The sequence below is a fragment of the Cnephaeus nilssonii genome (assembly GCF_951640355.1).
Source record: "Cnephaeus nilssonii genome assembly, chromosome: 10".
In the NCBI taxonomy this organism is placed as follows: Eukaryota; Metazoa; Chordata; class Mammalia; order Chiroptera; family Vespertilionidae; genus Cnephaeus; species Cnephaeus nilssonii.
In genome coordinates this window covers 33,081,342-33,099,140 of record NC_137081.1, presented here as the reverse complement: position 1 = coordinate 33,099,140, position 17,799 = coordinate 33,081,342, and positions in this window count along the sequence as shown.

The following is a 17,799-nucleotide window of genomic DNA, read 5'->3' as shown; positions in this document are numbered from 1 at the left end:
TTTCCCCAAAAGAAGGAAGAGTGACCCCTGGGAAGCTTCTTTCGGTTCTGGAGACAGCCTACCCCACCCCTGAAAGCACTGCTGTGGTTTGTATACGGGGCACATGGAAGAATTTTTTTAATAATAGAAGAATTTACTATTTGTCTAATAAAAATATTGCACTGCAAGTTTTATCAAACAGCAATTACTACAAAAGGAATAATAGGGGGAAAAGTGACTTCACAAAAGTACACCAAAAATTTTGACAATTTTAGGCAGGAACTACCAAAATCTTAGTATTTAATTTTTAACAGCACAACTGCCCAAGGTCCAAGATGGGAAATTACCATGTTCAAGAAACTGAGAAGAAGCCCTGGCTGGGTGGCTCAGTGGGTTGGAGCATCATCCCATACACCAAAATGTTGTAGGTTTGATGGGCATGTACGGGAGGCAACTGACCAATATTTCTCTCTCACATCGATGTTTCTCTCTCTCTCTACTTTCCTATCTCTCTAAAATCAATAAAAACATATCTTTGCATGAGGATTAAAAAAACTGGAAGGGAAAAAAATCATTCTATATACTAGTTAAATGTGATAAGAAGAACGCATGCTTTCTAGTATAAAACCTGTCTACACAAAGCAATTCATCGCAAAGCCCATGGTCTTCTCTTGGCTGAGAAAACCACCTTCCAGACCTTAGTGTGGGTCAGCAACCTTCTTCTCCTGCGTGGCCGCTATCCTGTTTTCACTTTCCAGTTCTTGCACCCTGGCCTGTGTCGCCATGGGGACAAGGTTTTTCTCCAGGTCATCAATACCACTGTTCATGTCATCTATTCTTCCAGGGATCTGGCCGGACGTGGGCTGAGGCTGACCTCCCGTGTGTTGGAGGAGTGTCTGTACCTCCGAGCTGGGATCCTGCAGGGTCCTGGGCTCAGTCTCATCTCCCTGCTCCCCTGCTTGGCGCCGCTGTCTCAGACCAGCACCTGGGTGCTTTGGAAGCACCTGATCCACAAGCCTGGAACCCCGCACAACACAGCGTTTGACAGGCGGATGGAGGAAGCGTGGGGCGAGCCCATGAGCATGAGATCTGTCCGTGTGTTACAAATCACACCTAACGGAGTGCAGAGATGGCCTGCGAGGCAGAGCGAGACACCAGCTGAGAGGGGGTGCTCTGAGGATGGGTGCTTTCTCCAGGCTGCAGTGGGTGCCCTGCCTGAGACTGTGCCCCAGGGCGAAGTAGGAGTGGCCTCCCTTACCCTGACCTCCTGTGACCCACCAGGGGACTTGGGGTGACTCCTGTCCCTACAACTCTGACCTCTGCAGGACAACATGTTCTGCCCCTATGTGGGGTGTCCTCTTGCCAGGGGGCCTGAGTCCCATGAACTACGAGCTGTGCTTGCTGCTTGGAAATCCTTGTGTCCGGGGTCAACAAGCAAGAGGAGTCTTTATCTTGGCAGGAGTAATCGTCCCGGACACACGGGGGGAGGTGGGTGGCTGTCACACAACAGGGACATGTGTGGGACCCCAGGGACCCCCCTGGATGCTCCTGGTGCCTCCTTGTAGGGGGAGGGAAAAGGCCTCTTTCACCAAGTAACTTCTAAATGGATGAAAGTGTTAAAAAATCAAATATAAAAAAGCGATACGAAATTAAAACAGACTACTGTAGGGCAGGAATGACTGCCTACGCTCACAAGTCATAAGAGAAACCAACATGTGAAAATGGGAAATGGTGAATGTGGGGAAAAAGACCGGGCCAACACCAGACATTCGTGTTTTGACACGGGGGCTGTGGGCGATACTTTCTGCTTTCCATGTTTTCTCCATGTGGTTATATAACTCTTCTTCCATTTTAAAAGAGAAGAAGAAAAACAGCATGTTTGCTTTTTTTTTTCTGAGATAAATGAAACTCATAAAATGGGCAGTTTAAAGAAGAATCGAGAGAAAGGATTTCAGAACATTAAATAAAAGAAAATCTTTTTGGATGCTACCTCTAACTCCTATTAACATTAAATTAAAATGCAAAATTTAAGTTTGGGGTTTCTTTAGTTTCTAAACATCCCAAAAAACGAGACACTGAGTTAGAATCGTCACAGCCCTTTCGCTGAACAGATGGTAGCCAGTGAAGAGACAAGAAAGTGGAAATTTTGACTTGACAATCGAACCAAAACAAAACCCCCATTCTCCCTCACAGGGACAAAGGAGGCTGAGTAGGAAACCTACAATTTCCATTCCTCTTCGCTGCCAATCTGTTTTCCCAGTTGTAACGACTGAGTAAGTTATTCCGCAAGGCTGGCTCATTAATTGAATTCCCTACGAGGCTGACTTCGGGAGCCGGGAAGCCCAGAGCTGGGATTAGCAGCAGGAGTGCTTACGTTTCCGTGATTAAAATGATGGAGTCAGATCTGGAAGAATGTCATTATTCCCCTTAGTGTCACTCAGGGCAGGGAGCTAGCCATATGGTGCCCACCCCAGGACTGCCTCGATATGTTTCATTTGAACAGTGACAAGAAACATCTAATGTCATAAAAATGCTGCAACCCACAGGAGACCCTCTGCATGCAGGGACGCAAAGCCTGCCATTTGAGAATTATGATTGCGTGCTTTTCAAAGAGGCAAGGCTGTTGGTGCTAATGAATCCCAGGGGCTGTTTCTGAGGGGGGAGTGATAATCTGGGGACTGTTTAAGCACCACTCACCCCACAGGCTTGCAGAACGCTGTCTCTCTCCAGCCAGCTTGCTACCCAGGCGATCCTTGAAAGCTGCAAAGCAGTCGGACTGGTCTGGTAGCTCCCGGCAATGCACATCCCCGCAGCTCCCTCTGGCCTATAGGGCACCCTCTCTGATGTGCAGAGCAATAAGGTGCAACTGAAAGGGGCTGTCCAGTGAACAAATAAATCTCTTGTTGTCAGGTCAGCCATCTGGCCTAAGCTCTCTCCCAATCTGAGTTTTCACAATGGACGAGCCTTCTTGATCTGGTTCCATGAGTCCTCTTCTCTCTCATCAAGTTCGGCAGTGTTCCCATACCATTACTACAATGATAAAGCTTATCAAGTCACCGGTTACATCTTCAATCAGTATTCATTATGATGGTTGCCACCTGGTGATTTTTCTAATTTCATGATTCCTTTACGTGTATTAGTTGGTATTTTACCATCAGAAAGAGATTTTTTTTCTTCTCCCATTGTTTGTGTCTGTCAGTATTTTATCCTTATTTGTTTTGATGCCCAATTGTCCCAGATGGGGCCAGTGGGAGGGCTTTGAAGATGGCCCCAGGTCCCTTTAACATGCCCCATCATTCTTCGAACAATCCTTATATTCAGATACAGGGTGTCCCAGGTTCTTTTACAAGACCGTTTTCATCTTCAGACCCCAAACCAGCCATTTCTCGAAGAACTCTGGTTCTTTTTAATGGGGAATGGTATTTAGAAATCGAAGATCTGGCTAATATGTTTGATTATTACCACTTGGTGTCATTGCTTCTATGCCCTCTCAGGGGACAGAGAAAAAAAATCAGTATCTGTTCATCCTTTCATCCATCCATCCATCCATTCATCCATCCATCCACTCATTCATTCATCCATCCACCATCCATCCATCCATTCACCCACTCATCCACGCATTCATTCATCCATCCACCATCCATCCATCCATCCATCCATCCACCCATCCATCCATCATCTATCATCCATTCATTTATCCATACATCTACTCATCTATTTGTCCTCTATTTTCTATCTATCTATCTATCTATCTATCTATCTATCTATCTATCTATACATCCATCCAGCTATCATCTGTCTTTAAAGCCATGTGTTCATACTGACACCTCCAATACATCACTTCAGGGTTCACTCTAACCTTCCTTCTTTCCATATTTTTTAAATTTCCTTCTCATATAATGAGAAATCTGGCTCCCATAACCCCCTGTGTATTTACTTATTTCCTTGATGCTGGAATATATAGTTTCAGAAGTGCTAACCCATACTACTGAGCAAAACATACCTCATAGCTAGAGTTCAGTATTTGTTTGCTGTTCTTTCTATCTCTAGCCCAGGGATGTAGATTTAAAACCCTCTGTAGAAATGTTATTTGGGTACAAACTCTCCTCATCCTTCACTGTGCTTGTTATTCATTTGTAATCACGTAATACTTCAGTTCATTTGTTTCTGCTTGTACTTCATGGTTAGGCTTTGTTGTTCTCATTCAAGTATATGAAACATTAATCTGGTTCCAAAAGTCAGAACCAACTCACAGGCGTATTCCTTTCCCTATCCTTTTCACCTCGTTCTCTGGAGGTAACCGATGCCATTCATTTCTGGCTCAGCCTTTCTGTGTGTCGTCTTGCACAAGTGAGCAGATACGTGTATATTTTCTTATTTTCTCTTTTTTCTTACATAGATGGTAACATACCTTAGTCTTCCTATGCACTTGACCCTCCCCCTCAACATAATAATGTCTTCTAGAAATCCCTCCATGTTGTTTTATGGAAATCTTTGCCATTCTTTGGTACAGCTGCATAGTACTCTATGATGTAGGCATACCATGGTTAATTCATCCACTCTCTTAGGTCAGGCATATAGATTGCTTCCAATTGTAAATAGTGTAGAATGAACAACCTTGTCTCCATATGTCAGTTTCTAGATCACCAGGTAAACGTGCATATAGGCTGTTAGAAATTGCCAAATTCTCCTCCATAAGGGTTGTACCCATTTGCATTCTTGTCAGCAACATGGGAGAAGCCTGGTTTCTTGTAGTTTCACCAATACACTGTATTGTCATCCTTTTGAACTTTTGTCAGTTTGATTGGTGAGAAATGGAATCTCCATGTTTAATTTGCATTTCTCTTATTATGTGTGAAACTGAAAATGTTTTCATGTTTATAAGATCATTTTTATAACTTTTGTATGTAAGTGGTCTGCTCATGCTTTTTGCCCATTTTTCTATCAGAGTTCTGGCCACTTCCCTCTCAATTTTAAAGAATTCTTTATATTAGAGATATTATCCTTTCCCCCCGATATATGCTGTTAATATATCTCTCAATTGTCAATTTTCTTTTAGTTTTATTTATAGTGATATTTTTTCTGTGTGAAAGATTTTTTTAATATTATGGAGTCAAGTTTATCAGTCCTTACTTTTATTGCTTTCCCCTTTTTCACAGTTGGAAAGCCTTGGTCTCCACTGAGATGAAAGAGAATCCACTCACATTTACATGCAGTAGGTTCGTGGCTGTGAGCTTTCTCACCTAGAGTTCTGGTCCCTATGGAGTTGATTCTTACCTATTGTGAGGGGTGAGGATCTAATTTTATCTTTTCCCAAATGGTTACCTCGTTGCCCTGGCACCGTTTATTAAAAAGTTCATCTTTGCTCTGGTGATTTGAAATACTATATTTACCATACACTAAATTTCTAGACGTACTTGGAACTATTTCTGGGTGATTTGTTCTGTTCCACTTATCTGTCTGTCTGTCTATTCATGATCCAGTCTACACTGCTTTGCTTACAGAGGCCTTCTAGAACATCTTCATGTCTGGAAGTGCTAGACCCTCGCATAGATTTTTTTTCTTCCCTATGTTTCCTTAGCTATTCTTACCTGTTTCATTTTCTACATGAACAATAGCATCAACTTTCCTAGGTTCATAAAGCTTCTTGCTAATATTTTTATTGGCATTTTGACATTTGCAAATTAACGTAAGGAGGACTGAGATCTTTCTGGTATTGAATCATGCCATTCAATCCCCACCTTACCGCCTGCTTTCTCGAATGCTCCCGGTACCACTGTATTAATTGGGTTGTTGGGAAGCAAACGTCGAAACACAATTAGGAGTGGAAGAAGTTTATTGGGGGTCATGTTTGTGAAAGTGACTAAGTAGTGATGTGACTATATTGGGTGGAAGGAAGTGGGGGGTGTTGATTTTACCAGATACATCATAATAGAAAACCAACAGAAAATAAAAGGTGGACCAATCAGAACTGAGTGGCATATGCATAGTATTTAGATATATGGGACAGCCATCGGAAAAAAAGGACAAGCAGTGAAATGCTGTTGCCTCTGGAGCAAAGCTTAGGGGGCAGGGAAGGGAGTGGGAATTTGTTGTCTTTCACTATTACTCTGCCTGATTTTTCTTTTATTTGTTTAAATCCTGCACAGGTTTTATTTCATTGAACAACAAACCAATTAAAGACCAAAATTTCTAAACAGATTAACGACAGTCATGGGTAATCCTTTAATAGATAACCCACTAAGGCCTGAATGACACCACCACTGGAACTAACGTCTAAAAAGGCAGGGAAAATGCAAACACTGAAAAAGAGGGCACATGAAGGAAAGGGTTAATTCGGAGGCTGGCTTAAATGCCAAGAATGAAATTTATTCCGGGCATCAGCGTGAGGAAGTCAGAGGGGGATTTGTCAGCCCACATCAGCTGGCTTCTTAATTACATCCTTGCCTCCCCAAGACCATGGAGGCGTCAATCACCTTCTCCATGAAGTCATTCCCAGCACAAAAAATCCATTATTTAGCTTGCACCCGAAGACTCTTTCTTAGAGTTGTCAGTGGATGAAATGCCCGTTAAAGGGTAAAAAACACACAGTTGGTTCAAGCAGCTGTTTTGTTTGTAATTGTTTGGCTTGTTATTTCTTGAAGCTGATGGGTTATTTTGATGTCACGTAGCTACGGCCTCAGAATCCCCAAACGGCTGGAAGTCAGGCGGGGGCAGCGGAGCTGGGCAGCTGCGGTTGGCGCTGCGGGAATCCCAGGCTCCCATTGGGGTGGGAACAGTCAGGGAGGCTGAGACATCATGCGGAAAGACACTGCAGGCCATGGGGCCCGGCAATAACCAGCCTCTTTCCTGTAATGTCAGTCTCCCTACAATTTACTCCAGGAAGAGCCAACCTCTGAGTAGCTGAACGTACCCGTCTCTACATTCCAGAAACGTCTCAGACGTATTCCAAGTGCCAGCATCAATCGCTTTGCAGTGACCTCCTGGAGTCCAGTTGGAAAAGGACTGGCTCACTTCACTTAACACAGAGTCCTCCAGGTCCACCCATGCAGTTGCCAATGCTAGGACTTCTTTCTTTTTCTTTTCTTTTTACATTAAAATTGTATATATGCAAAATGTACCACATCGTGATTTTATATACATCTACGTAGTGAAATGATGACTGCAGTCAGCTAATTCGTCATCTCCTCCCAACTACCATTTCTGTGTGTGATGAGAGCACCGGGAATCTACTTTCTCGGCCAATTTCCAGTATCCGCTGCAGTATTAACTATCCTCAGCATGCCGAACATTAGCTCTCTCTACTCACCCCACACAACTGCAGCCTTGTACCCTTGATGTAGGAGTGTCTTCTTTGTTTAAGGCTAAATCATATTCCTTATAGAAAGGCAAATACTTCTGGATCTCACTTATATGTGGAATCTGAAGGAGTCAAATGCCAGGAGCGGAGAGTAGAATGGTGGTTGGAGGGGCCAGGGGTGAGGGAATAATGTTGGTCAAGGGTACAAAGTTCAGTTACGCAGGATAAGTTCGTTCTGGAAGTCTAATGTTCAACAATGTGAGTATTGTTCACAGTACTGTAATGTATACTTGAAATTTACTAAGAGGGGAGATCTTACGTGTTCTCATCACAAAAATACAAACACGGTCACTTTGTGAGATGATGGTTATGTCACTTAGCTTGGTGTTGGTGATTATTTTGCAATGTATTTGTACAATAAAACATGAGGCCACATATTTTTATTTGTCAGTTATACCTACTATGTGTCCTCCCCAAACATCACAAGTTGAGATTCTAACCCCAAATATAATAATATCAGGAGATGGGGCCTGTGGGGTCTGAGTTAATTCCTAGGCTGGCCACACCATTTGTAGGACCGCAGGAGAAAACCCGGAACCCCTCGTTCAAAAAGCAGGGGACAAGCTTTTCCTTTTTTTCCGAAGTTTCTCTAGCTACCTGCCATGGTGTTTCCATTTGCAGTTTCCTGCTGTGAGGTGAGGATGCTCAGGAAGTAAGTGCAGATGCTCACAGGGTGCACCCGCTGACCTCACCAGCGGTTACCTACTGAGCCTGGGTGAGAACATGTAGAGGAGGTGAGCAGAGGCTCTAAGTCTCCCAGAGCACGCTCCATTGTCCCATTGGATTTCATGCATAAAACACAAATTCAAAGAGAAAATTATTGAGAATGTTAAGATGATGACCACAGAGGATTAAACCCCAGGTGGGACCCTTTCGAGGACACGTCCCTGCTTGTGGCCTCTACAGGAAAGGCAGGCAGGGGAGTAGGGGCGGGCGGAGAGGTCAGGTCGGCCCACCCACACTCTCTGCCACGGTGTCATAGGCGAAAGGCATTCTGTCACTCGGGACTGTCACCAGCACAGTGGACTGGTGCTCACTCAGAGCTGAACGACCCAAGGCACTTGGGCTGCGTCTGAGAACATAGTGGTAGCAATCACTTCCCACTCTCCTGATATCTTCAGTTTTACTCGTTTCATCTGGAAATAAAACCAAGGGGTGGGTGGAAGGGTAATTTTTTTCATAGGATTTTTTGTTTTTCTTTTTAAATTTCCTACCACTGTATCCCCAGTATGCAGAACAGAGGCCAGCACATAGGAAGTGCGAATAAATATTTGTTGAGTGCCTGCATGAGTTCATTTAGAATTATTACTCAGGTTTTATAAGGTAACATATTCTTTATAAGTAAAATCAAACCAGAAGAGCTTACGCTTCACTAGCCAGTTCATTTCAAATTCTTGGAAGGGTTTGTTTTCTTTCCCCTGTTGTTTTGTAATAGATGAATGTAATTTATTTTTTGAGTTGTTCAAACATGGAATTTATTAGGGATTCTTGCTTATTTCAGTTCTAGATCGGGCTGGAAAATGACTTCTAACCACGAAAAAGGGGTCAGGTCAGGCTCTTAGACACTTGGTGTGAAAGCACTGGTCTGGATTAAAGCTGGAACTAGAGGTTGGACCTGAAGACTGTGGCCCAATCACTTCTGCTCTAGTACCAATGGGCCTTGTTTTGGGGCATGGCTAGAGGTAGCATGGACGAACACTGGCCATATGCCCTTCCTGAATAAAGAATGAGCTCCATTGTTAAGCCTTGCGACCCAAGTAATAAACACAAGCAAAAGAATGCCATTGTGAGCAGTATGCCCAGTTTTCACAAGCTTAGGGTCCCAAGTCACCCTTACAGGGAAACTCCATTCCTCCAGAATTGTAAGGATTCTGCATAAAATGGTAATCTCATCTCACATGCACTCAAAGGAGAACACAGATTTTGGACAATGACTCATAGGCCCAAAGAAAATCTGCTTCTCTGTAGATGTATCACACCCATGTGGTAGCTTGTGATCGCAAATTCCTTGTGGTCGCCTGTAACCAAAACCTAACTTCCTCCAAGATTCTTTATGTCTTTGTGGCTGGCCGCTGAGGTTGTGGCGGTGTCATGGCCACCCACATCTTTTGTTTTGTCATTTCTCCGGCATGCCAGGTATGGTACCTTACCCTGTGGAATTCAATACTCATGGGTCAACCCACACTCTTTCCATCACCCAGGATTTCTAACATGAAACAAAGAATGTAGAGACAGCCAGGAGAGAGTTTTCCTAATAAATATCCAATTGTACCAGAATTATGAAAGAAATGTCACCTTCAGTAGCTTCCAGTTGACAGAAAAGAATAAAATGCTAGTAAAATAATGTCCATCACTGGTATTTAATATTGGTTTTCTTTTTCAAACCCTACCCACAGTCTCGTCTAAGGACCCTTCTCCCCATAGTGGGGGAGGTAGTACAACAGACATTCTTCCCATTGTATGGATAAAAAGAGTTGGTACAGATGGAGTCCGAGTCTTTGTCCCAGGTGGCTCACTTAGCATCCCCTCCACCATGCAAGGTAACTAGGAAGAAAATGGGGTTTTGGAAAAAGAACACCAGGGGTCAAAAATAGAGTCTTGCCATGGTGGGATATCAGCCAAGCCACATAACCTCTTTGGGTCTCAGTTTCTTTTTCTCAAAGAGGATTCTGTCAGATGGCGACCCAGGCCACATATATAGAAGAATCTAATCATTCTTATTCTAGCGTGCTATTCATTCACTTACTTACCTCATGAATTTTGACTGTCACACTGGAGTTCCAGTCCCTGCAGGCATGCAGTGTGTAGACCCACGTTGGGTGCTGTGAAGGCACACCCCCCTCGTGCTCAGTGGCATGAGATAAAACTACCTATGGACTTGGTACTGCAGCCTCCAAATTCTACCTTAGCAGAGACAAAGTTTTTCAAGTCATGGGCAAAACTCCTGGTGGCCTGTGTTTCAGTTCTTTGGTTTATGTTGTTGGATTTACCCGCCTTACATTGAGATTTTCATTTCCAACCTGAGTTTTTCCATTTTTAGCTTAATGTGTTTTTTCACTCCTTCTGAAGGAAAAGTAAAGTGCTATATACCTTAACAAGTTGGCCATATTTGGTCATGAAAGCAGAATGGATTGTTGATGGACTCTGCGGCAAATAAAACCGTTAGTTTAATTTGGAGAGGGAGGCATCTTGTAAACAGCTGGAACCCAGGATTGAGGAGGACCTCAGGTGTCCTCTAGGCAGAGTTCCATTGGATGGGTGAACCAGCACTCCTTCGTAGGGGGTTTACTGTGAGTCTTTGGTGAGCACCATTGGAGAGACCAGGTGGCCACTTAGCAGATGGATTCATTTGTCGATTTCCAAAATTGGAGTCACACGCAGGACAACAACTAATGAAGCTCTTATGAGCCCAGGCAGCAAGGGTTTACGAAAAGGTGGCAATAGGCGGAGTACAGTAAGTACATGGAGCAACAAGATTCTGAGACTCAAACAAACCTTCACAGAGAGTTCCATTTGTCAGCCAAGGGTAAAGGTGAGACTGTTATTTGTAAAATGTTACTTTGATTTTTCTCAAAGTCTTCTGTCCATTTAAAGTAAACTCAAAACAAAGCAAGAGAATGGAGGTAATAGAGCGAAAGTGAAAACAAAACACTATAGTCCCAATGAAATTTTAATGTAATTTTTAACTAGTTGGGGGGAAAAAATCTCATTTCTCAGTTTACAAAAGCAGAAACAGTGATGGACATAAAACTTGATAAATATAAATCTGCTAAGTGAAAACATGTTAATTATGAAAAACATTTAGCCAAGAGAAAAATTAAAAAGTAGGAACTATAGAAAAATAGTACCTGAGAAATAAAAAAGCAAACAAACAAATAGCTCGAAGTATCTCTGTAAACCATCAGTGACTTTCAAGGAGGCAAGAAGTCTTAGTATCAAGCATTTTGTAACCCACAGTTAAAATAATGCCTGCATTTTCCTCCTTAGAACCAGAGCGTAAATGCAGGTCTCCTACTATAATCGGTGTAGCAGCCTCCCTCTGGTCTTCCGCGGTCCTGGACCAGAGACCTCAGAGCTGACGAGGCACAGCAACCTGCCGTCGCCATTACAAGGAACACTCTTTCCTCTTTGTGAAAGTTCAAGACAGGGCTCCTGTCTGCAAACACAGAGCAGGGGAGGGAAGAATGAAAGGGAAGGGAAGTTACATTACTTGAGCACCTCCTATGTGCCACTCACCGTGCTGGTCACTTTACCCATATTATGTCATTTAATCCTTCCTGTGCCTAGCGAGGTGGTGACCATTGCCTGTATCTGGAAGAGGTGGGGTTGCATGTTCAGCGGGATTAATACATTTGGACATGGACATACAATTAGAAAGGGGCACAACCAGCATTCAAAGCCATGGTAGGGAATGACACCGTATCTGATATGGACGGAATTGTGTCCCCCCAACATTCATGTGTTGAGGTCTTAACCCCCAGGACCTCGGATTGTGACTGTACTTGGAGGGAGGGTTCAGGGGCTAATTCATTTAAAACGAGGCTGTTAGAGTGGGCCCTCATCCAATCTGACTGGTGTCCTTATAAGAAGAGGAGATTGAACATCATCGCCTGCTTTGGAAAATGAGGGAGGCGGGAGGACGTCAACATAAACCATAAAATTTAACTTACATGTGTACTTCTTCTCTACCTTTAACATAAAAGATGTCCATTTCCGAGTCTGTGTAACCAAAGGGGCAAGGACCTTTCCCGTCGCATTTTGGGGTTTGCATTAATACTTATCTTGAAAGGAGAGCTGGTTAACAGGCTCAAGACTGTGTCAGGATATTATAGAAACCACATTTTAAAGATGCTTGATGTAAAAAACTGCATCTATTAACTTCCAGCCGTAAATCCCAGTGTCACAGGAGACTGACTTTGTCACCAACCTGTGTCGATGGAGTCATCACCTTTGCCTCCGCCGACTGTCACATTTAGCCCAGCAACAGGTCAGACCACCTCCTTGGGAATATTATTTTGACGACTGAGAGGGACATCAACTCAACAGCCTGTGAAGAATCCGTCCTCCTCCCCACACACATGCAAGGAGCCAGGTGTGCCTCCCTGGCCCTGATCTGGCAGGCAGTGTGGCCTCCAGCCTTTGCCCAGGGGAGGGGACATGGAAATCACCTGAAGCTTTAAACTGGATGGACTGTTAACACCCAAAAGTAACCGGAACATTTGGGTTCTGTTCAAGATACCGTGAAGGGATGGAAAGGAAATTTAACAATATACAGTCCGAGGTGGTGATGAAAGAAAAACAAATCCTTAGTCCATCTCACGAGTTACAACTATTTACCGAAGCACTTGGCTGGACTTGCCCTGATGCCCATTATGCCTTATTGGATGTGCAGTGACATTTTCTCCTATTTTCTTTGCTAAAACTCAGTGCCAAAACAACCACCTTTGCCAACTCACTGGAAAATGATGGTATTTTTGGTGTGTGATCACTTACTTTACCTCCCTGTACGTATTTCCCAAATGATCTAATTTCCTCAAATATCTAATCATCTATTATATCATAAGTACTTTGTAAATCACCTCAATTCACTTTCAGGAAGAGGAGGACTGGGAATTAATGAAAATTGCACAGAGCCATGACCCAGGTGTCGGGATCTGCGAAGGAAGAGAAGACCCGAGGCTTCAAGTCCGAGATTGAGGTGTCGGCAGGGCTAGTGTTTTCTGAGGGCTCTCTCCTGGGCCTGCAGATGGCTGCCTCCTCAGTCTGTCTTCACACGGTCTTCCCTCTGTGTGTCTGTGTCCTAATCTCCTCTCTTACATGGACACCAGTCACATTAGATTATGGCCCACTCGAATGACCTCATTTCTAACTTAATTACCTCCTTGAAGACTATCTCCACATATGGCCACATTCTGAGGAACTGGGGGTTAGGACTTCAACCTGTGAGTTTTAGGGGGACACAGTTCAACCCATCACAATATGAGTTCCTGAAAAATGTATATTTTTGTTTTGATGCATTGTGTGTGTGTGTGTGTGTGTGTGTGTGTGTGTGTGTGTGTGTGTTTAGTGAAATTGAACATCTTTTTATTTTTTTTATCATCTTATATTTTTCTCCATTTTCTCTCCTGTGAAAGGTGTTTCTATTTTATTCCTGTTTGCTCTTGAAGTTTTGACCTATTTTCAAATTGATTTTCTAGAGCTATTTTAAAATATGTATTCTAGGTACTGCTCCATGTGACTGCACTGCCTCCCTCCAGTCTGTTGTTGCGAATGACTCCACCCCCCATCTTTACTGAGGTACAAATCCTATATAATAAAAGGCTAAAATGCAAATCGACCCAACGGTGGAAAGACTGGTCACTATGACGTGCACTGACCAGCAGGGGGCAGGTGCTCAACGCAGGAGCTGTCCCCTGGTGGTCAGTGTGCTCCCACAGGGGGAGCACCGCTCAGCCAGAAGCCGGGCTCTCCTGCCTCCAGGATGTCCTACTGCTGGCTTAGGCCCACTCCCCGGGGGGACATCCCTGTCAGTCAGACATCCCCTGAGGGCTCCCGGACTGTGAGAGAGTGCAGGCTAGATTGAGGGACACCCCCACAAGTGCATGGATTCCGTGCACTAGGCCTCTAGTAACAAATAAAAGTTGTGTCTATTTAAGGTGTACAACTTGGTGTTTTGATATACGTATATATTGTGAAATGATCACCACAGTCAAGTTAATTAATATATTCATCACCTCACATAGTTACTATTGTATGTGGTAAGAGCATTCAAGATCTGTTTGCTCAGCAGACTTCATAAACACAATGCATTATTGGTAACTATTGTCATCAGACATAGAGGACATGGTATAAAGGTCAAGTGTAAGTGGAGTCTCTTCAAATACAATAGTTATCCCCAAAATGCTAAGACAAAATAAAGACATATTCAGATATTATTCATATCATTTTCTATGTCCTTCATCATAATTTTGAAGTTTCACCATGGAAACGTTGTGTTAAGCTAGTTTCTAAATACGTAAGAACCTGTTTTTCATGTGAATGAGTTATTGCTTTTATGACTTTTGTTGTTGTTAGTATTAATGTAGAGAAATGCTGATGAAGGTTTGTTCGAAGAGCCCATTAGTATTTTAGGTAAGGGATTATTCCATCAGTAAATGATGATAGTTTGTCTCTTCCTCTTTAGTTTCTTAATTCTTTATTCATTTTCTTTCTTCTTACTGTTGGCCAGGCCCTCTGACAGTACCAACAGTGTCAGTAATTGTGGCGAGGCACAGGACAGGAGTTGACCGAAGGTGGCAGCCCCTGCCTTGACTTTTCCAAACAAGTCTGAGCCCCCAGGTGTTTTACTGGAATCTTTATGCTTAGTCTTCAGACGTCCTTGCTTAAAGGACACTGCAGATACACGTGTCTTCTCAAGAATGCTTACCCTGCTGATAGTATCTAATAGTTAAATTTAGTTCAAGCTGTTGTTACAAATAAAAGCCTGAGGAGGCAGGCGAATGGGGCTATTTGGTTTCTCAGGCCAAGCAGCCCCTTAGCCCTCTCTTTCACAAAAAATGTGTGTCAGAGTAATCATTCATCCATCGCTTAGGGTCTGCTGGTCAGCCCTGACAAGTAATAACAGGTACTCTTATCTTGCAACCAATCTTAGAAGGAATGTGTCTAAAATTTCTCCATCAGGAATATAAGGCTGGCTGCAAGTACTGGGTATAAAACTATTAAGTTATGGAAGTTCACTTCTCACAGCTTGCTGAGAGCCATTTTCTCATTAATAGGTATTGAGCATCACTAGATACTTTTCCTGTAGCAGTTGAGATAACCACAGGTCTGTTTCTTCTTTAACCTATTATTGCTCTGTGTTGTGGGCAGATGCTAACTTTGCCACTCTATTGAAAGGCTATATGGCAGCATTCTTTCTCCAATAATGATTTAGACATGCAATTTGGCGAACTGGTCTAGACTGTGTTTATTGTATTTTTTCCTAAGGTTGGGACAACCTTGTGTGCTCAGAAGAAGGAGGCCTCTTTAAGTCTATAGTCCAACCTGAATGCCCTTGAATTGTCTTAACTATTGTCAAAAGTTAAAAGCTGCATCATTATCTCTAGATTCCATGACATTTTAGCAATTATGCTTACTGTTGATGTGAGAAAAGGAGTGCCAAGAGAAGAAGATGAGAAATAATTAGGAGTGCCGGTGGAAAACGTCAGCTCATGCTTTCGTCTTGCTGATGCTTCCAAAGTTGTGGTTCCTGGAGTCAATCTGTGTGTTTATTTCTGTAATCCATTTCTCAAAATGTCCTTTGGGTCTCCTTTGGCCATTGTAATGTGGTCATAAATGGAGCTCTTCAGCTGTGGGGAAGGGAGAAGCCGGCGATGGTCAGCCACGAGGACTGGGACGTGGGTTCCTCTCCTCACAGCAGCTAAGCCCACGGCTGAGACGCTGGTGGGGACACCTGGCTGCCATCAAAACCAACCCCACAAGGAGCGAGCAGTACATTTGTGGCTCCTGACATCTTTTACATCTCCCACAAGACTCCATTCAATCTCAAACGCAGTGAGAAAAACACCAAACTCTGCTGAGTTTTGAGTAGATGCCATCTCTTGTTCTCATTTGTCTGTTGTCAAAGCCGAGCGCGTGGTTCTTGGGCTGCTGCTATATTTAACTGCGTTCCCGTGTTTAATGACGCTTTGTTGTGAAGCCCCATAAATACTGAGTTGCATTATTACCTCAACTGCAGGCTGACAGGTCACCCCATTTGTCTCTTGGAAAGGCATGTGTTTGTGGCCGTGGGAACAGCCTGCTCCCCAGAGGCCTCCTTCGCTTCCGGTGAGGAGCTCAGCGATGGAAGGGAGACTGTCATCGCCCCCTTCCCACGTTTGGCAGGAAGCCTTCTCCTGTCACATGGGTTCCTGCTGCGGTTCCTGTGGCTTTTCAAAGAGAACAGAAAGGCTCCGCTATCTTGGTTTCCTTTTTTATTTTTTCTGGAAACCCACGATTATCTCCTCACGGACTGGCATTTTGTAAAATTCCCCTTTGAAGAGCGTCCTGAGCTGTGAACTGCTTGCATTCCGTCTGGAAATGTCCTCGGTGACTCGCGCTGGCAGGCACCAGGAAGAGGGGCTGTTTGTTCCACATGCCTGGCGCCTTCGCTGCTGCTTGTCACCCGCAGGTGTGTGGTGGCCTCTGGGCTGGACCAGGCCGCTTCCCCCAGGCCCGGCTGGGGGCCCCTGGGAAGGCCGTGCATGGGACAGGACAGGGCGCTAGCCACGCCGGGTCCTCTAGCTCTCTGATGGACGGGACAAATGCTGTCGCCTTTGAGGCCCTAGACGTCACCCCTGACAGGAAATCAGGCTGAGGATCCCCAAATCTCCTTCTCCGGTTCTCAATTTTTCATCTGCTTCCTTCTCCCCACCGTTGCTTTTATTTACTGGGGAGGCACTGAGTGTAGAGGAAGCGTGCTCTCCACTGAGTCCTGCCACAGTCACCTCATGCGTGTCCATGCGGGACATCGGGGCGTTGGGAAATGGAGTGTACGTCTCAGCAGTGGGTCCGTCTAAATCCTTCTCTCTAGAGACCTTATGAAATGATCCCACAAAAATCCCACATCTCAGGGCGGCGTAGTAACCCTGAGATCCACTCTGCGGTCTGTCCTCCGCGTTTCTCTAATCCGTCGGCCCGTTCAGCAAAGGCTGGGGCGTGTCCAGGCCTCTGCAGGCTGGGGGCAGGGTGTCCTGGTGATTTTTTCCACACGCCTCCGCGGTAATGGAAACTGAGGGTAGGCGTTCTAAAGGACACAAAGTGACTCCATTGCTTGGGGTGTCCAGGCCCGCGGCGACCCCGTGAGATGGGGGAGAAGGCACTGAGGGCCCCAGGCTCTGCCAGCCAGCAGGCGTGGGCTGGGCTCGGCTTTAGTGACCCAGACGGGGCTGACCCCAGAGGGCGGTGGTGAGGGGATGTGGGCACGTGGGTGCCTGGCTAGAGTATGGCAGGGAAGACACAGCAGGCCTGGGACAGTTACTGGACTTACCAAGATGACGGCTAGGCCCTCACCTGCCACGGTGCTGTGGTACATGACCGCCCCCCCGCCCCCTCCCCCCGCTGCTCCCACTCTGGTACTGCCCCTGTACTGTCACTTTTAGGAATGAGAGCGATTTTTCTTGCATTCCTGCCCATGTGGCCTGTGATCTGTTCCTTCCACAGTGATTTTCAGCAGCCCAAAAGATCAGCACATGTTTACTTTAGCAAATACCATGGACAAGTTTGAGGCCCGGAAGTGCAAAGAGAGTCAGGGGGTGGGGAGGAGAGGGTGGGAGCGTGAGGTGCGGGCATGGTGGCAGAGCGCAGGGATGAGGGGAGCAGGGGGGCAGGAAAGGAAGGGGCACACAGTGCTCCTGGAGGAGGTGACTGTCAGGGTGCACAGAACCTGGAAACCTCCCTGATGGGAGGCCCCGAGCTGCTGC